This window comes from Rhinichthys klamathensis, unplaced genomic scaffold, assembly GCF_029890125.1.
Source record: "Rhinichthys klamathensis goyatoka isolate OS25496 unplaced genomic scaffold, OSU_Roscu_1.1 h1tg000119l_1, whole genome shotgun sequence".
In the NCBI taxonomy this organism is placed as follows: Eukaryota; Metazoa; Chordata; class Actinopteri; order Cypriniformes; family Leuciscidae; genus Rhinichthys; species Rhinichthys klamathensis.
In genome coordinates, this window is record NW_026606656.1 from 1,508,635 (window position 1) to 1,530,580 (window position 21,946).

General features: G+C 38.3%; 1 long non-coding RNA gene across 1 annotated transcript in view; it reads left to right on the forward strand.

Moving 5' to 3' along the window:
- LOC130088442 (uncharacterized) overlaps positions 1-21,946 on the forward strand; it is a 46,186-nt gene that overhangs the window by 18,583 nt on the left and 5,657 nt on the right. The window contains exon 2 of the long non-coding RNA XR_008807465.1: positions 11,990-12,061. This is a non-coding gene — a long non-coding RNA (uncharacterized LOC130088442). The remainder of the gene's footprint in view (positions 1-11,989; positions 12,062-21,946) is intronic.

Sequence of the window (21,946 nt, forward strand, 5' to 3'; positions counted from 1 at the left end):
CATAAACACCTCTGATTGGCCATTACATTCACATGCTCAACTTGAATGTGTGTGATTGACTACAATGCTCAATCTTGCAACTATACAGTAGATCTAACTGTACGTACACACCGCCGCTGACTTTAGCTGCAAAGAAGCTGTGGCCGCCCTGTCAAGGACGCTTATCAAAAAGTATGGGTAAGCTTGTTGACTCTTTGGCCGCTCTGACGTAGCAGTTCGATCATGGGAGAAGAGAAGTGTCACAACATGAAATGTAAACAGAAAAATATTTTAAATCATCAGCACGCACTTCACCAACTCACCGGAGACACCAACTATCCCAGCTATTTTATCTCATGCCTCGTTCTTTTGTAACTGGTCCCTATGCAAACAACGTCATATCATAAATGATAGGAAACCCAGCAACGGCGATGATTAGCTTCTCCTACATTTTCTCGGAACTAATGTTTTGGTAGGAAAGTTTACATCGTATGTTTCTCGGGAATCAGCCAGCGCGAAGGACGTCTATATTCCGATTGGTTGCTGGTGTTTTGCCGCTGCTTACCGCTGAACCGCGTCATAGCTCATTACCATAAAGTTGAGCTACTTTCAACTTTCTGATTGACGCTCTGGTCGCTCAAAAAGCCCAAAACGCGACGCCGATGGATTTGACGCTCCTTGCAGCTGAGAGAAGCCAGCTTCCATTGAAAATGAATGACTTCCGGTAACTTTGGAAGCTCAAGTCGGCGGCGGTGTGTACGTACAGTTAATATAACTACTGTAATCAGGTCTGTTAGTGTTTAGTTAATCTTTCGGCAGCTGTAGCCTAATCGCAATTTTTTTTCTCCACTAAATGTGCAGCCCAAGAATCTCTTTTTTGTTTTGCTGCACAATGGTCTGCCCCTGTTTTCATTCAATAAAAAGCTAAGAGAGTGTTGATTTGCCAGTAAGTCTTGTTTATGTGTTTTGCGTATTGTGTTTGACAAACAAATGGCTCGTTTTCTGCAGATTTTGTGCCGTTGTAAGCCCATCAATTGTTCCCCAGTAATTCAGTTTGACACGTCTGCTCCGCGCCTGCCAAATACCTGTATTCCCTGCCCTTCTTCTCCATGTTTTTAATGTGCGATTGAAGGCAGATGTGGCTCAACATCTGTACGGCACTGTCAGTACCTCTGTGTTTCTACAGCTGATAGATCGGTGAATCTGCCAATGCTGAATGTCTCACAGTGAAATTTACTTCCCAACATTCCCGTTCCGACCTGCAGCTGTACACGTTGTACCAGTTGACCTCTCATGATCCTCTTGCCAGATCCTGTTGTTAGAAGTCACCCAGGGTTATTTGAGAAAAGAAATGTGTTTCTGCACAGGCTCCTGTTGAGATGATCAAAGGGATCTTCCTCTTCTTTGCAGCCAATGTTAATCACATTTAAAACTCTTTGTCATGATCACTGCAGTGTTAGCACAGCCATACAATGACCTTTGTTCATGGTTTATTGGGTCAGGGTCCGCCTAAAGCTGTCCTCTATTCAATGGTTCAGATTGTGCAAGAACACACAGGATTCAAAATCCCTGTGGAAACACTTCGTCTCAGGGTTTTGTGTGTGTGTGTGTGTGTGTGCGTGCGTGCGTGTGTTTTTGTACCCTGTGGAAATGTCTGTTATGAATAATAGTATTTCCATTTGGACACAAGTAATAAGCATAAAGATGAAACAAATTTCAGAAATTAAAATGCAGGGGAAGTAAAATAAACCCAAAAGGGCATATAGAAAGTAAAAGACCTTTTCTTAAGTAAAAGACCAAATCAGTCTGCCATATCAGCAAAAAGATTTTAAAGTAGAAACCTTGAGAAAACAAGTCTGATAGATTAACCTCTGTTATTGAACATAGAGAATGAATTTTTGCCCTAGACAAAACTAAACTACCTTTAAAGGGACAAATCACCCAAAAAATGAACAATCTTTCATAATTTCCTCGCCTTCATGATGTTCCAAATTCGTATTCTGGTTATCTATCGTTGGAACACAACAAGAGTGACCTTCAGCTGTCAAGCACAATAAAAAGCACCATAAAAGTAGTCTATATGACTCATCTGCTGTATTCCACGTCTGTATGATTACTTTGTAAGAACAGAATGAAATTTAAGCCATTATTTACTCTCAAATCAAATCATTCATGCACATCATTATGCGGCTCTCAAAACAAATATGCCGTTTATGATGCAGGTTATACATTAACACCGTCAAACATAATTCATTCTCTCGTGTGTTTTGTTACCAAGCATCGTGGTGCGAAATGTGCACCATATTTAATTTGAGAGCTGCATAATGATTTGCATGAATGATTTGATTTGTGAGTGAAGAATGGCTTTCAGTCTGTTCATCACAAAAAAAGATTATATAGCTTCAGAGGACTTTGCAATGCAGTGCACACGATATATGGACTATTTTAATGTTGCTTTTATAGTGGGTAGTTTCTTGTCCTTCAGGTTCAGGGTGAATTATCATTTTTGAGTTAGCTGTTCCTTTTAAGTGGTGTGACATTTAAAAAACTCAGTAGGCCAAGGTAGTAATATTTTAAAAGATTTAGCAACAGTAGTATTACTCCTGGTAAAGATTAATAATAATTAAAAAAACATCACTATCAAGGATGTTGTGTTGAAGCTGTTGTTTTCGTCTCTAAACTACTTAGAAGACTTCTAAACTACCCTCCACACTAGAGAATTCAGGAACCTGTATTCTTCACATTTTTATGTAACATCTGATCTGTTAGTCTGTTAACCAGAGCCATTGCACTGGTGTTCCTGTCATCTCAAATGTCTTAGGGCTGTCTTTGAAAGACGTTCTTATAAAGACCTGAACTTTAACATTTAGACTCTGACTGAGTACTCACAAACTAATGAACAATGCTCCTGTCAACACCACCAGCAAACAGAGGCTGATCTATAATCTGGGAAATCTGGTTCCCTGAGGAGGGCAAAAGTTTCCAGTTTTTAATCCCGCTGTAATCCTTACCTTCGCACAATGATAGCGCAAGTCTGAGAGAAGGATTGATGTTACTAGGGGACAGAAAGGAGGGGAAAGACTGACGAAGGCCTCTCTATTTAGGCTCATGGGCCCGGAGGGGGGAAGTTTCAATTTTTCATGGCACAGCTCACTGCCCCACTTTCCAGAGTTTTTGAAAAAAACACAGCTCTGGCTAAAACGATGAGATTAGTTACGCCTCACTCTTCAATGCTCAGGTTTTCTACACACTAACGGAGCTCCTAAAATGAAACACAATCTGGCTGTGATTAGCTATTGCAAAGGAAAGGTTTCTGAGATCTGATGTGTCATAGATCCTATAGAGCCAATAGCACTATTCAGAAAGGATTAGATTTCCAAACAACGTTTGAGGTGGGGATTTCATGTACTGATTCAGTATGGCATTGGGAAAATGAGAATTAGTCTTTTTTGCTAAGATTGGAGTGTCTATTCCGTGGATGTGGGCGTTATAGATAGTCATGTTATCTAGATGCATTTGCCATGAAATAAACCAGACATATACGTGATATAATTTGATATATAAGGGGAGAAATTAATGAATACCTGACACTGCTGCTACTGAGCAGTTTGTATGTTTCCATGCCTGTATTTACACAAAATAGAAATGCAAGTTTTAGCCACTTGGAAAACTGTGACTTTTATTTAGTCAAAAGACGTTCTATACATTTTGAAAAATTAGATCTGCATCTTAATGTTTCCATCTAGAATTTATTTTATGTGCCACCCCAAACTTTGCAGAAAAACACATAGGAACACGGTTCATCTCCTTATGAATTTATTTTTCTTTTTACGTCACACAGGATGACAGCAGGACGTGACCTGCTACAAACTTGTTTCGCCCATAAAGTTGAAAAAAGGTCAAAGTGCACAATGAAGAAGCACAAAGCAGCTCTAACTAGAATTTTTGAAAAAGTTAATTTACAGGTAATTTACTTCATAACTTTTGCAGAGGTTGTTTGGACTGGATTTGTGTTTCACAAAATCTAGTCCTCTCCAAATAGAGCTAATGAGTCAAACATTTATTTTGTTTACATAAATAGATGTAAACAAAATGTGTAATTGTTACACTGAATGTAAATAAAAGCCTAAATTTAGTCTGTTCATCATACTGTATTAAGCAATAGTCTCTTCAGAAAATTTGGACTAAACCGCTCGATTCATATGGGTTAGTTTTACGGTCTCGTTATGAACCATTTGAAGCATCAGAATGGTAGTTGCATAGACTGTGAACGAAGGCACAGAAATCGCTCAGGTTTCATTAATATCTTCATTTGTGTGCTGAAGATAAACGACAGTCTTAGGTTTGGAACGACAGTAAATGATGACAGTATTTTCATTTTTGGGTCAACTAACCCTTTAAGTAAATGGATACTATGGATTCTCTCAAATTCACCTGCAGCACCAGGTTGTTTCCAAATCTTTTCTAAGATGTGGTTTCCTCACCGTTCAGAGACACTCAAAACAGAAAGTACAGCAGTGGATCTCAGAAACGCAGTATTCAAGCGTACACACAGTACCACGCTTCCTCGGAGCTCAGTCTCTAGAGGCTATTTCTGGGCAGAGAATCGATCTGCATGTAGTGGAGTCTGGGTAGCTGGTCGATAGCAGCCTATTAAAGAGATGTACCTGCTCAGGCTGGAGGGCCACTATGTGCGGTCACTGGCTTGAGCCGCACATCTTCTGGTATGTAGAAATGGTGTGTGTGTGTGTCTTTTGTGATTTGTGCTTGGTAGGAATTCAATACAGCTAATTACACCATTGACAATTTATTATAGACCACTGAGGCACTTTACTGATTTGTAGGGACAGACTTTCACACAATTAAACAAAATGACTGAATAGCATACACACACTGGTTGTCCTGTGTAAATTTGACCGTCATGTAATCCTAGCACTGTGAAGGTGGATTGTTTAAGTTTGAGGTGTGGCTTGAGTAAAGGGATGCTTCTGATGGTACACAAAAGGTGTGTTGACCTGAATTGCTTGCATCACCCAAACTGAGGAAAATGTTGAAGGATGTTCAACATTGGACCCCACTGACTTTCATTATATGGACAGTCACAGAAACATTCTTCAAAATGTCAAGAATTTCATGCAGGTTCGGACATAAGGATGAAAAAATGATAACAGAATTTTCATTTTTAGGTGAACTATCCCTTTAAAGCTTTGCTCAGAATATTGATTTTATATTATACGTTGGACAGACTCAGTGATCCATGCACCCTAACGTTACACCTTCATTTGATCTTTCAAGTGCTTAGTGCTTTATTACCCTGGTGTTGTAAGATCTGTAGACAACACTGTTGCGCAGACAATAAAAGAATAAGCGTTCATCTATCGAATAACCAGTTTTCAACGACCATCCAAAAAGGAGGGTGGTTTGATCTTATCAGTATTCAGAGCATCTCCAACATGCTTCCTGATTTCAAAGCAGATATACATTCACGCTTCCCTCATTATTGTGCTACAGAACATGCAGCTTGACTTTTTTACACTTGCAGAGACTTTCCGATACCATGCTCTCTCATTATGTAGGACTGTATTGTATTGGTCAGCACCACTCCCTCCCCTCTTTACCGAAACACCTCGTCTGACCCGTTCCTTTAAAAGCAACTATTCAATCTTACGCCTCATTTCCAAATCCGCCTCCCTTACTAATACATCTTTCCGCTGATGGCTGGAGTAAGGGTTCAGACAAAAGCCTGACACAGGCCTATCCTGCATCATCCTCTGAACCCACGGGGGAAACATGTCATTGCGGCACACACTTCAGCAAGTACATCCATGTCTCAGGCTCAGGGGACTCAAGGACAGTTTGATTTTTATCACTCGATTCCCATCAATCCTCAGCTCCCAAGGACGGAGTGTTCTGAGTGCAGGGGCTTTCCTCCAGGGATCGCCTGTTCCCGTGATTCATCCCCTCTCTCCTCTCATCTCGGCTAAAGCCAGTGCCATGTCGTGTTTAGTCACCCGCTTCGTCCCTGTTGGCCCGGCTGCCTGTTACTCACGGCTTATTTTAGGCTACAGTTATGGCTACCACGGGAGGTGTGGCTTCGCCTTTCGCCTCAGATGACATAGGTGATGCTCCCTGTCTTCAGACCTGTCTGCCAGTTGGGAATCTGTGTATCTGGATTGTCTTTCTTGCCCTGTCTGTTTAGGTGGTAGGTTTTGTAAAAAAGAAAACAATTGCAATTTTGTAATACTTTCTACAACTGCAAGCCAGTCTGTAGCGCTTTCAAATTATTTGTTTGAGCATTCCGACCAGCCTACATAGCAACACTGACTCAACCAATTGCTTGAATTTGGGGCGGGGCTATCTGTCAGACTTGACCAATGATAGACAGCAACATTGTTCAGGAAACCTGTTTGAAAAGATTAGCTATTTTTGCAGTTCTTGTCAGTGATGCTAGTGATATAGAGTTAAACACATTTTAAAGGTGAAGGTATATCTTTTTTCAATGACAAAATACCTTTTTTGTCCCAGTTTGTCCTTAGACTTCTTCAAGCCATTCAGTGTAAAAATTGAGGCTATTTTGCACTTTCAAAACATTTCTATTTGTTTGAGCTGCCCGACTTATCAGCTTCAGGCTCAACCAATGGCGTGAGTTTAGGGTGAGACTGCTTGACTGTTGCTGGGTGGAAAAAGAGACCTTATAAAGGAACTCTTGCACACATTGCGAACTCACTGATTGCCTACGTATTTCCGCTAGAATCTCAGTGCTACGTGAGCTTCCGGTATAATATTCTCCCATAGCAAACTAGTAAACGGTAGTAGCAAGCAAACTCTTTTTGTCATATTTCTAAGTCCTGTCGATCACAACTAATTATGTTATATTATAAAATAGTATATATATAGCCTATATGTATATGTATATGTATATGTATGTGTATGTGTATGTGTATGTGTGTGTATATATAATATATTATTATCTATAGTGAACATAATATTTGAGTAAGTTATGCTAAAACGTAATGTTTTTGTAATAAGTGACTAAAACAGTCACTTTTTACAAAAAATGTATTGCAACGAACAGACTTTTTTTTTTTCTTGTTATATTGTTGATAATGAATAGATTGAGGAATACTTGGGTTGATGTCAAACTTTAAAAAATGTATACATGTTGTATAAGTTGCACAATCTTAACATGTATAAGATTGTGTGCCTGATATAAGGGGGAGAGTAGTGAATACGTCCTAGGGCAATAAAGACCTGAGGGGTTTATAAAGGTGAATGAATTATATCTAAATTACTCTGATCTGTTGTGTGACTCTTCCTCAAGATTTAATTTTGTGCTGATTCTAAATGCGAAAGCGATTGTTTGTAGACCATTTGGGATATTATTTTATTTAATATGACGCTGCAGCTCCACCTTACAGTTAAAAGAACCCTAACCTTTTCTTCATCAACTGTTTGCTTACTCTTAACTCTTTCCCCCCCATTGACGGAATTTTCGGACAATCCGTGTTTTCACTGTTATGTGTTAATCTCCGGATCAAAACACAGGCGAAGAAGAAGCAGAAACAAGAGATAAGAGCATTGCTTATGCATGTTGTAGTATTTGACAAAAAGTGTTTTTTTTGTGTGTTTTTTTTTTTAAGCAGTGGCTATGTTTTTTTCTTTTTATATATTGCATGTTCAGATATTCATACAACAAAGTATTCTAGGGGTCATAAGTGTTTTGTGAAAATGACCAAAAATGCTGGCAGTGGCTGGCAACTTTTTTAGAATACGCTGGTGGGGAAAGAGTTAAATGTGCACTGCATACTGTATTCAGGGTTTTTTTGTGCTTTTGAGTTGTATGAATGTGGAACTGTTGTTTGCCGATTGTGTGCCTGATATAAAATATGTTATTTAAACATAACACTGACAGTTTTAGAGATTTTAGTTTTCCCCCCTTCAAGTGCATATTATGAGGTGTAACCAAGATGACTGCTTTAAAAGGGACCGTGGCAAAATGAGTGTTTTGAAATCTGTTAAGAAGCTTTTTCTTTTCCTTTCTCATTTTTGTTCCATTTGTTGCTACAGAAAATTATACCCATTTTAAGGTGAGTCAATTGTCTGGATGAAAGATCTCTTGACATTTGAGTTTGGTGGCTGTTTTTCCATTATGTTATATGGATTGGTCCATTTTCCCCTCCTGTGTGTCATTTAGTGAAGGAGCCCATCTGCTTGGGATTTTTAGATTGCTATTTTGGACAGGTGTTGATATAAAGAATATACACAACCGAAAGTCACCCCGTTGAAAGATATACACGCTTACTCATGTGACAATTGTATTGCCAGTCTTCTACATATCTGTTTATATCTCTCTTTATTTCTGTGTCAGTCTCTGTCTCTTTTACTCCACCTCCCTCCTTTCTTTCTTATGCACACATACACTTTTCCCCCCAAGACCTCCCAGTCTATCTCAATTGGACCCCCACTATAGAAGATTGTTTTGCAGAGTTCACTGGGTAGAGGTGCTTCATCTTGTGTCACTAGAGGGTGGTCCTATTTAGATAGGCCAGGTTGAGGGGGGATAAGGGTGACCTTTAGCCTTTACAGGGTCATCATCCATTAGGAAATGATGGGTGGATGTCAGTGGTCATCCTGCTATGACAATTTGTCTTCTAGAATCATTTTTTCTGTCTAATCCACTCCTCCAAAAAACAAATATGTGATGCCCTATTGCTTACCCTTTTACTCCATACTCATTCAAATTGAAGCCCACATGTCTCTGTTGTCTCTTTTGTTCTTTACCCTGCTCTATCTCTCTCTCTCTCTCTCTCTCTCTTTCTCTCTCTCTCTCTCTCTCTCTCTCTCTCTCTCTCTCTCTCTCTCTCTCTCTCTCTCTCTCTCTCTCTCTCTCTCTCTCTCTCTCTCTCTCTCTCTCTCTCTCTCTCTCTCTCCCTGTCTGTGTAGACAACTAATACATTCCAAAGTGTCTGGGAACCTTTGGCATATTAGCTGTAAAATATAGTTTTCTCTCAGTTTTATCAGAAATTGTGCCAGTGCTTCTAAAAAGACTCGGGTCAGTCAAGGAAACTGTGGTCTTGTGACTCCAATGCCTCTCAATCTGTTCAGCTCTGTGGCCTTGCGTAATAATTTATGTAATGACAGGTGTCGTTTTAGACTGCGTAGCTGCATTTTAGTTCATTCCTGGAAAGCCATTTCTGCTGAACAACACTGTCATCATGTAATCCTAAAAACATGAGAGATACTATTAAAGACAGCATTGACTAGAAAGCCGATTATCTATTGGTAAAAAATAAACCCAATCAACCAATCACAAAAATGACATACTGTATACATACAGTAATCAAACTCACAAGGCTGTCAAGAACATTTTGTCCTCAAAATCAAAAGGAAAAAGTAAGAAAATATATTTGAAAGGAAATAGGGAGAAATTATATTTTAAATTATAAGAGAATAAAGACTATATTCAGGGGCATTAAGTTTTTTTTTTTTTACATTGTGACTTTGTTTTCATGGAAATGAAGCTATTTTCACTCCAATTTTCATACATTTTCAACTTAATGTGAAAATAAAAACAATATGCAGCAGTGAGTACAAGTTCTAGTTGAGTTCTAGTTCCAAACGTTTCAGGCCACTTTAAAAAATGCTATGTTATTTTTTTTCTTAATTTAATACATAACACTGACATAACACTGAGTGAAAATGTATTATTTATTTATTTTAATTTCTTCTTCTTTTTTTCTTTTTTTTTAAATCCAGGTTTCAATGGGGAAATCCCCCGTTGTATTATTTCAAATGTAAAGTATTTACACATCATGCTAATATTTGTTGTGTTAGTACCTGTATGGTCATTTTAACCCTGGATGTCTATTCCAAGGTGACGTGCCAAAACAATGAGTGCCAGCTTTTGCTTGATAGAGATGTCAGGAAAGCCTGGAAGTGCTCCTGTCTACCAGAGACAGTTGGCTTTTAATATAACAGAAATAGAAGGAATCTGATGTGTTGGGAACAACACTGTTTCATTGCGCTATTGCTGTCACCTCTTTAAAATGTCACGCACTCTGTACACGTAGCACAATCTGAAGGTCGGGAAGGGTGAGGAAACCACTGTTGATAGCAGAGCACTTGGACAGAACAGGTGACCTGCTGACAAAGCTTTGTCAGACTGAGTAGATGGCACATGTGGCCTCAGTGCTGCGTGAAGCGACATTTCAAACTGCTCTTGAAGGTCCATCACTGGCACCTTGTTTTAGAGTTTGAGTTGAGAAGGAGTGGACAGGTAACTTTCAACTAATCAGATTCTTTCGGATTAATTAGGACAGATTTAGCAGACACAGTGCTTGATGATTTTTGCATTTTGTCATTTTATTATTTTCAAAAAGCCTTTCTGTAGCTTAAACTGTAAGCATGGTCCTAGCAACGCTAAAATCATGGGTTCAGTTTCTAGGGAATGCATGCATCGAAAAAGCAATGCAGCTTGAATGCAGTGTAAGTTTCTTTGGGTAAAATCTGCCGTATGTGTACATGACAATTTTAGAATCATTAGATTTAAATTTGTCTTGAATAAGTTTTTTTAAAAAGGTTTTAAGCATATAAAACCAACTCGAATACAAAGATAACTTTGTTGAAACATTTCATAAAGATGCACATGTCATTTCTATCTTGCAATTGTTAAGAAATATACAACAAACAGGGCCCAGGTTACCAAATGACAAACTACAGTTACCTGTAAACGTACACGCATGTACAAAAGGTAGAGTATATCTGTTTTTTACTCCAAGTTTGCTGGAGTAAGAGGGTAAATCTTTCATAACATTCACTGTAGGATGGAGTCTAAAGACATTACTTCAGCTAACAGAAACCCATAAATGCAATCACTCACTCACTCTCAAAGTACACTTAGTGTTGTCAGGGTGGTTGAGGACAATCTCTCTGGCACACACACACACACACACACACACACACACACACACACACACACACACACACACACACACACACACACATATACGTACACATACTACTTTACTTTTCCTTCCTTGTCACATTTTTCTTAGTAAGTGTTCAAACACAATCAGCATGAGCACATGATGAGACAGGAAATGTCAGGGATCGAAAAATCACGCTCTTCCATCTCTTGCACTTCTTCTGTCTCCTCCTTCTATATATCTGATATGTAGCTGCAATCCTCCTGATGAGTTTGACCTCTAAAATAAGCTTCAGTAATCCATGAATCAAGACCTTCAAACTGTCTGAAACACATGACTCTTTGTTGTCACCTCGTTTATAAATCACAAAGCCTGTCACCAGATGACAAGAGGTTCTTTTAACTGACTTCACTGGAATATTCTTTGACAGGCGCAAGAACCTTTGAAGTCAATCAATGAATTATTTATGAATGCATCTGATTTTACAAGTGTGCTATAGGTTAAAATTAAGGGTGGGTGAAAAGCGATGGGTGAGGTTTTTTTCTGCCCCTAAATTTGATTTATTTATTTTCTAAATTGTATTATCAGGTAAAAAAAAAAAAAAGTGTTGATATTGTCATGCCAACAATTTTGAATGTTATTTTTTGTTGTTGAAAAAAGCAGATTTGCAACAATTCACTGCAAGTATGTAAAAAAACACACACTGAGTTATATCCATTCGACCAAAATCCAAAATATGAACAAGCTAAAAAAATAATTGTGCAAAACAATTGAGTAAACGTAAGTAAAAAAAATCACCACATATAACAGTCTTGAATAACTTTACTAAATTGTAATATCGTGACACATAATGTAAAGATTTGTTAGTTTTGATTTTTTGTGGCAATATCATTATGGTTGTCATTCTTATGTGCCATATGCTACTTCCCTTTTCACTCTAAGCATCTTTATTAAAGAATAGAAGATTAAACATCTTTATCAGTTTCAATTAGTGTGTGGATGACTGCTGGGCCAGAGAGTATATACTCTCACATCTGTACCCGGTGCCCTAAATCTCTATATCCCGTTCTCTTTTTCTCTTTCAGGTGTTTCTCTCTGGTGTGGTGCTGGTGCTGTGACTGTCTGAAGAGATTTAAGACTGAGAAATCCAGCAGCAGGTAACTCTACTCGGTCATTAAAGCTGTTTTATTTGGCCCCTTCTTAAAGAATTCAACAGCAGAAGAAATGGGGAATAAATGAGTTGGCGTCAAAAAAGAACAGAGAAAATGGATGCATGTCATATTTTATTTCCATGTAGATTCTAATCAGATTGTAGCATCTTAAAGAGCGTTTCGAACGCCAACCAGGATATGAGCTTCATGTGGAGTCTGTTTCCCTCCTCCAAAATCCATCACTATAAATCATGTCACTCCTAGTCACACAGCACAGCTCTGTTAGCACACATGCAGAACGCTAAAATGGATACAAATCTTCCTGAAAATGAATTGAGTTGACTGTAGATGTTGATTTGGATATGGACAGTTGGGACGTGTCCATGCCACAGTTAAAAGACCAATATATATATATAAAGTGAATATGGTTGTGTTTGAATTGAACATTTTTCAAAATGGAAATATTTTATGTGATTTTGTGTGAATTGCTTTGTTTACGCTTGAGCTTTAGTTTAAGGTGTCCGTGTTAGTGTAATTATGCATTTAAGTACTGTGTAATAATAATTAACTACATGTACTTACTGTGGGTTTAGGATCGGGGTATGGTTTAGGGTTAGTTGCATGTAATTATGCATAATTTATAGTTATTACTACAGTAACTACATGTAACGCGTTAAAAGCTTTTTAACTTGTGTGTTTTTTGTTGCAATATTTTGCAAAGTGAGGGGCAGCAGTGCAGAGACATTGTAAACAAAAAGAAAACAGGAGTGAGTAATCTAGTCACCTTTATTTATAAAGCACTTTATACAATACAGATTGTTTCAAAGGAGCTTTACAGTGATCAACAGGAAATAATAATCAATGATGTAAACAAAGTTCAATTCGGCTGTAAATATCATTGTTCAGGTCAGTACAGTGTTGATATAGTTCCGTTCAATAGCTGTGTAAAGTTCATCAATGATGAAATGAGTTCAATTTAACTATAAAGCAGCTCTGGAGAAAACAGAGATGTCATCTTGCTCGTTCTTATCGGATAGTGTCAGTGCAGCCAAATCATTAAAATTGCTCAATATTAAGTAGTTTGCAGTCTTTTTAGTACAGGTTTTGTAGCCTCAAGATTTTGACTTGTATTCAAAATCATTGTATTTAAGAAATAAAATATACTTTCTTTCTTTTGTGGAACACAAAATAAAATATATATTTTTCATATATTTATCAAGTTTTTTTTTTCTTCTGTGCATTGAAAGTCAGTGGTGTTCAATGTTGTTTTGGTCCCCATTGACAAAAACAGTTCTCATGTTCCACAGAAGAAAGAAAGCCATTCGGGTTTGGAACAACATGAGGGTGAGTGAATTATGACAGAATTTTCAATTTTGAGTGGACTGTTGCTTAAACTGCACTTTTGTTTCTGTGCAATGCAATTCACAAGGCGTTTAATTAGTTCTCGATAACAAAAAGCAAACCAGATTCACATCAAAAGGAGCATAATGACCCCACAATGCCTTGTCAGCTCCTAAAAATACACTGCAAATTATTTATTGTCTCTTTCGCTCATTAGGATGTAGTTTACATCCTTTATAAGAAAAGAAAGCATGTGGTTTCTCCTCTCAGAGTGGTTCCCCTGCGGATCAGCGGAGGGAACTTGGCGAACGCGCATCACCCCAAACACTTCAATGTTATCTTCTCTACTTCCTCCTCGTTCCCACTGGGACTCTCGTCCTCGCTTTGAAGTTGCTGCACTTGAAAAAGACATCTCATGCACGCTGAGAGGAGTAATATAAAAAATGTTGAGGAGATTGGTTTTGGCTGCTCGAGTTTGAGGGATTCGTGGGTCAGACTCAAAAACTGCACTCAGCAGCAAAAGGATGTAATTGTTGTCGTTGCTCAAAATCAAGCGAGTGCCGTTACCAGAAAAAGTTCTGAGCGATGCCAAGAGAACCGCGCTCTGTCTGTGCAATGCAGCATGCTCTCTGTCTCTTCAGGCCCACTCAAAATATCAAGACCTCCCTCTTCATTTGCTTGTGAAAGCATCGCTCAGTCTTGTCAGTGTGTGTCCTCTCATGCATACGGTCTGGCAAACAAGTGGATCTCTCTCCCTATAGCTCGCTTGCATAAATGCTTTAATGTGCACCCGCTCTGCTCGGTTGCTGCTGGCTTCTTTAAATCAGGCTATTTTAGTTTTGATGTTCATTTGATGTTAATTGAAGCCAAGGGTAATGACAGCCCTGGCAGGCACACTTGTTCTACTTTGCGCCCAGAAAGAATCAAAAAGCAGGCTGCAGCTTTCTGCCAGTTTCAGGATCTGACACAAGCGATCGTTCTTTCAGACACCAGGGATTTCATCTGGAATAATATGATGATCCTACGGGCTGTCGTAATGAAGGATTGTATGATAGAGGCTTGTTTTGGCACGTAACAGCTGGCTGACATACGTTTAGGAAGCCCGCTCCATGATGCATGTTCAGCGATTTGTAGGGATGTTGATTTGTAGGGATTGTTGAATTTTATGGATTTGAGAACTGAATTTAGAGGTGATATGCTGTTTTATTGTGTTGTCATTGTGGTCGACATTCATTCGAGTCTGATATTTGATCAGGCCTCGATGATATTGAGTCATTCCAGTCTTCATTATGCTAAGCAGACAATATATGTACAGTGTACTGTGTTTAACAGTGGATAGTGTATTATATGTGTAGGATTACTTATTTTACTGTAAAAAGCTACTTTTGTTTCCTGAAATGTACAGTATGTGATTACAAATCACACTCAGAACATGAGCAGTTGTCTCATCCTGTGCCATCAATACACATTCACAATAAAGCAGAGTCCAAAATTATTTTTGTAAAAAAACCTGCCAAATAGCAGATGACATTTTACTAACCATAAATATACCATGAAACTGCATTTATATGGATATATTAATATACTGATTTTGTGCTCAAGTAACGTTTGTTATTATCGGTGTTGAAAACAGCATAGCATTTATTTGTAGTAGAAATATTTTATTACAATTGTCTTTATTGTCAATTTTAATCAAAGGTATGCATCTTTTAATTAATGCTGAATACAATTATTTATTTCCTTCAAAAATCGTTCTGACTCTAAACTTTTGAACAGTTATATAAGAGTTATTAAGCTCTTTCCGTGCAGGTAAATAAAAAAATCTATTTAATTAATAAAATGTATGTTTTATAAACCTGTCAATGGTGCAAATTACTAGTCATAAATATATATTTTTAAATGTAGTCGTAAATCCCCCCACCAGTAAATCCCCCCACCTTTATTGGCAGGTTTATAAAAAAATATATATTTCATTAATAAATTAAATTCATTGTCAATGTTTTTTTTTTCTTGTAGGTGAAAACGGCAGCTCTCACAAAAATTATTTTGTTCTTCATATTGTCATTTTAATGTTTTTTAAGTCAATTTTAGCAAAGAACGATATTCCAACTTGTTTTTATTTCTGTTTTTGACATGAGTGAATCAAATCAAAGTGAAAATTAAAGAAAATTTATGAAGTACAACGTTTTCCCCTGATCGGTTTCGCTTACATCAAACAGTTTGTAGTATTATTCTTCCATTGTGTATTGTGCTATTTATACCATGCAATATTTTGCAAAGAAAATGAACAGACCAAATGGCAAGCCAGAGCTCCTCAGTTGGATCAGTATTTACTTTGACAATGTGTTACTTTTGGAAACTGCTAAAGTCTTTAATGTACACACAATATTTTTTCTCTCAAATACTTTTAGTTTTAGTGTTTCTTGTCCAAATATCTTCTAAGGCGTGAAAGGGTTAAGAGTTGCAGACTTGGTTTATGGGGCGGCATGCTGTTTGTGCCAAAGCTATTGGAGGGGGTTTGGTTATTGCCGGTAATAGCATCATTAGGAGGAGAAGCGTTCCAAACCATATTAAAGCCTTATAGCTGTATCAGTCATGTGAAATGATATGCCTTTGTTACTCCAGACTCAGCCCACCGTTTCATCTACCTAACCCAGAGATATGGCTTTCATTGCTATCGGGCCCCGCTGCTGTGATAGATGATGCTGTTTCATGTGCTAACGGAGGCGTATGTCTCTGCTTTTTCACTTGTTTTTAATTAGCTTTCCAATGCTAATAAGCATGATTGTATTGAGTCCGTCCTCGCTTTAAGATCATTTCCCCAGTCTCATCTCAAAAACACGCAGATAAAAAGTCGAATTTTCACTCTACACTTCAGTGCGATGATATATCACTCATGGTAAGATCTGTTTCCTGTGTAATTTTGAGATAAGGTGAAACAGTTCGACCCTCCGTGCTGAAACACTGTACGTCGGCCTTAAAACCGGTGCCTTTTAGTGCGGTTTCGGCGAGATGGTGCGAGAAGATATTCCCCCGTCTCTCTCTCTCTCTCTCTCTCTCTCTCTGGGGTGGAAGGAGTTGAAGGGAGGAGGGATGTTAGGTATGCATGAGGGGGAAAGAGTTCCTCTCTCCTCAGTTAGGGTCATGTGAGCTGCTTGACGGATAAGCCTCGGTGAGGCGGGCAGAAAGCGCTAGAGGCGCAGTGCTGATTAAAACTCAGACTGCTATCTATCATCTGCACCCCCCACCCCCCTCTGCCCCGGCCCCTTCCACCCTCCTCCAGCGCCGTCTTCCGTGTATTATTCTCTGGTGTGGGCGCCACGTAACAGATGGGTTTCCCAGAATCCAATATCGTTCGGTGGGGTAAAAGCCATTTGCATGTGCCCATCACCCTCCTACAGAAGACACCCTTATTCCTTACAGTGTGAGTAGACCTCTGTGTCATGTGTATCTCTCTCTCTCTTTCTTTCTCTTTCTTTTTTATCGCTCTCTCTTTCTCTGACCAGTGTCCTCATTTCTCTCAGCCAGTCATACCTCTTATCTTGCTTAGCTGAGGTTCTGAGACCGTCTTGTCCTTCTTTTCTCTCTCTCTCTCTTTAATTTTTTTGTGATTCAATATTTTAAAAAGTGTTTTTTGGCAAGATAAACAGTGTTTACAAAACATTGCAAAAAGGAATTTTAAAGGCATAGTACAGCCAAATATTAAAATTCTGCTGTCATTTACTAACCCTCATGTCGTCCCACACCTGTATGACTTTGTTCCCCCATAGACCATAAAAGGAGATGTTCATGATACTCTTTTTCAGATACTGATAGTGAATGGTAACCAGGGGCTGTCAAGCTTAAAAAATTACAAGAAAGCAGCATAAAAGTAGTCCATATGACGTATTCGCTGTTCCACATCTTCTACACGTATATTAAGCAGCAACTATTTTCAACATTGATCATAATAATAAATGTTTCTTGAGCACCAAATAATCATATTGGAATGATTTCTGAAAGATCATGTGACAGAAGACTGGAGTAACGATAATGAAAATCCAGCTTTGCCATCGCAGGAATAGCGGTAAATTACATTTTAAAATATTAAAATAAAAAACTTATTTTAAATTGTAATAATATTTCACAATATTACAGTTTTACAACATTTTTGAACCAATAAATGCAGCCTTAGTGATCATGAGAGCCTTCTTTTTTTTTAAACATAGAAAATCTTACTGATCCCAAACTTTTGAGTGGTAGTGTACACAAATGTGAACTTAAATGTATTTAACTTGGTGTCTTCATTTTTAAACTTTCGTATGACTTCAGAATTACTTTTGTTTATCACCAATTGCTATGTTTCCATCTACCTATTTTATGGGGACTTTGGAATATTGCATAAAAAACATAAATAAATAAAAAATAGAAAATACACATAAAAAAGTATGTGCTGATTGCACTCAATTGAGGGAGATACATTTTTTTTATCAGATAAGAAACCATGCTAATAAACTACTATGGAAACACATTTACTAAATAAATTCCTCGATGCGCATCAAATGGAAACGGTGCTTTATTCATTCATTTTTATGCGATATTTCAATTTCAATTAAATTCTTAACTTTGGATGGAAACTTAGCTATTGTCAGCATCTGATTAGCTTATCTGTTTTTGGAAGAAAGACTGGTTTTGATGAATGACACAAAGGTGAGTAAATAATGACAGAATTTTCATTTTTGGGTGAACTATCCTTATAATATGATATTTTGAAATTTCAGGATATTCATTTGTAAATCACTGTGTACTAACATCTCTGCGCAAAGCCTGCGGGTCACATTCAGCTTATTCTTGTTTGTTCCTACGGCCATATTCTAATGCAAGGCATCATTTCATGCAGCATGGTTTATCTCTCTGGATAAAACCCCAGGAGGTGCAGAGACACTTCAATGGATTAGATCCATTTTAGATTGAAAATTGTCTGCTGGATGAAGGAAGGTGACCATAATTTGTGTAGTTAGGGCATGAGGTCAAGAATTCAGTTTCTGCCTCATTCTGTGTGCAGTAAGAGCCCAGCATGCCTTCTTGTAGCCCTTCCTCCCTCCCCCTCTCTCTCTCTCTCTCTCTCTCTCTCTCTCTCTCTCTCACCAGTATCCTGGTGGCCTGATATTGAAGCCCCTCAGTAATAGGGTTATGTGTGCCATGGTTGACTTTGTAAGGAAGAGGAGAAAAAAAGCAAAAGAGAGAAGTCAACACAGTGTTGTTGATGGGCACTAATGGGAAGACCTTTAAAACGATCACCTGGTAACAAGAGGACACCCTTGGGTTTCTGGGAAACAGTTTAGGTGGGTGATCACAGAAAATAATAGGCCTATGAGACAGACACAAAATTGTGTAAAGACGTTTCTATAACTTTTGGTTATCATGGAAACATACTTGTGTAGAGGCATGTATAGTCTCTTTTCTCTCTTATTCCTTTAATTCACACAAAAATTCATAATTAGATTCTATATGACACTACACTGTGTTCCAGTCACCAAAATTAGTCACTAATTTTAGCATTAGTCATATCAGTTCAATGATTGTGTCTGCATTAGCATATGGATATGTATTGATATCTTTATTAATTCTACAATTGTGTACCATAACAACTGGTACTTTTGAATTTTGGACACATTCTTTCTTATATTTGATGGATGCTATTAATCTTATTGACCACCCGCAGATAAAACACACACTCACCATCCAGTCGGAAACCTTTTCTCAAACCAGGTGTGTGTGTGCTTTGCTTCAGCTATGATCAAGACATGCACTCTTGACTCTTGCATTGCATGTTTGTGCATTTTGGGGGCAGAGCAATGAAGGGAGGGGTGTTTTTGTTTGGGTTAAACACGATTAATTCCCCTTAAACCATTAATTTAAACATTCATTTAGCAATTTATCAGTTATCAGCTATAGCATGAAAATAATTATCTGCATATTTGTCAGAATTTCAATATCGGTACATTCCAAATTGGCATCATGGTAGTGGACAGAAAACTTGGTAACACACATGTTTTTGTAAGGATATGCCTGCTCCTAACATGCAGGCTGCAAATGCATTGAGTGAATAGTGATCACGTGTGTATCTATAGATCAAGCCTTTCTTCCTGTCTAATTGAAACGCTCCCTTGGCACGCTCTATATGCATGGCGTACACATGCATTTAGCTCTCTCTCCCTCGTAAAGGTGATAGTCCTCGTTTAGTGCGTAGATTTATTACCTCTGCTCATCTCACACCTATAGTAATGACCTTTGAAACTACCTCCCCTCTCTCACTCTCGAACCCTCCCTCTCTCCCACTTGTCTCCTTTACCACATGTCTGCCGTCTCAATTCATTTCCCTTCATTTCATTTGCCTGTCTTAATGGACGAGGGGAAGGGGAAATAGAGCCCATTACTGGGCTATGGACTTTCATCATCTCTCTCGTTCTCTTTCTTTCCCCCCTTCTCCCCCACCCCTCTCTCTCTCTCTCTCATGGCTCTCTAATGGCTAATGCTAATGAACAGAGACATCTTTAACAAAAAGACATTGAAGCAAAAAACAACCTTTTATGTCAGAGGAAATTGTGTTTTTCTCTCTCTCTCTCTCTCTCACCTCTCTCTCTCTCTCTCTCTCTCTCTCTCTCTCTCTCTCTCTCTCTCTCTCTCTCTCTCTCTCTCTCTCTCTCTCTCTCTCTCTCTCTCTCTCTCTCTCTCTCTCTCTGAGTTTGTGTGTGTGTTCAGCAAGCACTTTATCTGACAGTGGCGCTTGTAGACACGGCCATGCCAAGTACAATGTATTGACCTCTGGCCTTGAACAAATGGTAATCAATGAGTCCAGCAGTCCAAGTCCAGGAAGTCCTTGGGGACGCCATTCAAAACCCTCTCTGTTTGTGGTCTAGACAGCAGCCAGATCCTTTAGGAATCGTTTTAACTCTAAACTTCCATTGGCTGATTCAATCCAACCACTTACTCTATAAAACCTGTCAGGAAGTTTGCCAGTTCGCTTAATTTTTTTTCTCTCTACTTGCCTTGCAATATGTTTACACACACCCTGTTCTTTCTTTTGTAAGGTTGCCAGATACTCTAACTCCTACTCCCCTTTAATGTGTGGTCTCTTTCCAAGGGCTTTTGGCCTAACGTTTCTTGCAGCACACTTAAGTGTCCCCAGAGGAGTTTTCTCATGGAAAGAGTGTCACTTTCCTCTAATATTCCTCCCCTCATATATAGTTTTGTGTCTGACTGTATAGTTTGGCTGCATACATGTATTGAGGGAGTTTTTATATCTATATGTGTGTGCGGAGTAAATGACGGTCAGATTAGGGAGTGTTTTATAAGGGCGGTTTCTTCCCCAGTGGTTTTGGTCTGTTTGTAGCAATAGAGCAGTCGGCCCAGACGTCATATATCATTGTGTGTGTGCAAGTGTTTTTTTTTTTGATAAGTGATACTTTGAGACCCTAGAAAGATAAGTGGTGTTTGTAGCAATGTAACCTTTAAAGATGTGGTACTAAAGCATGCTCAACAAAATAGTAATTTAAGAGATGTAACGATATTAAAATTCTGTCTGATATTTATTTTCAAGTTATGGCTGACAACCGATAAATACTTATATTAAAATGTTGTCTTGGGGAAAAAAACTACCTTAAATCAGTGATTTTAAATGTTACAAGTAAACTTGGCATCACAGTATACAATAAATACTGTTGACATTTGCAGTCTGTACCACTGTTGCTGAATGTTGCTTTCACTAACTCTGACATTTAAGTCATTCATTACTGCAAAAATGTGAGACATGGACCAATGCCACAGGCAACTTCGGAAAGTGAAAAGGAAACACTGAAGTTTGTGTGTGTCTGTGTGTTTGAAATGTTTGTGCATGCCTATGTGTGTGTGTGTGTGTGTAAGCTCCTAAAGTAGGTCCACATGTCTCTCTCAGTTATGTTGAAATGGCAAAGGTCAAGGTTCCTGAATCTTTGGCCACGAACCTTGACCTTTTGTTATTGCACATTTCCCTCAGTCTGCCAGATCATCTGTTCTCTCACACACAGACTCAGGCTCTGTTTTCTCATCATCGCCTCAAGATATGCCATTTCTTTCCCATTTCTTGATGTCATTCAAAAATAGTTTCCCTGGTCAAAGAGACAACCAAACACCATGTTTTGAAACACATATGTGTACACAAATGTGTATATTTCAGCCTAAATATGTACACACACACACTTGCATGAGATTTCATGTGGTGCTGGTTAAGGTAAGCACTAAAACATTTATAAGATGAGATTGTGAAGGCACATTGCTGAAGAGCATGCATGATGAATGAATGATGTCAATTGTGCCTTCACTGTATGAGTCCACATATAGAAAGATTGATCATTTATGACTGAGAGGTCTAGATTTCTAATGAAACCTCTTCTTCCATACAAATATACATGGTTGATTGACATTGCATGCCTTTTGTTCATCAGATCGAAAGTACATGTATGAGCAAATTGACCTTAAATAGATTTTAGATGGTAACATTTTAAAGGCTTATAGTTATAAAACTGTTAA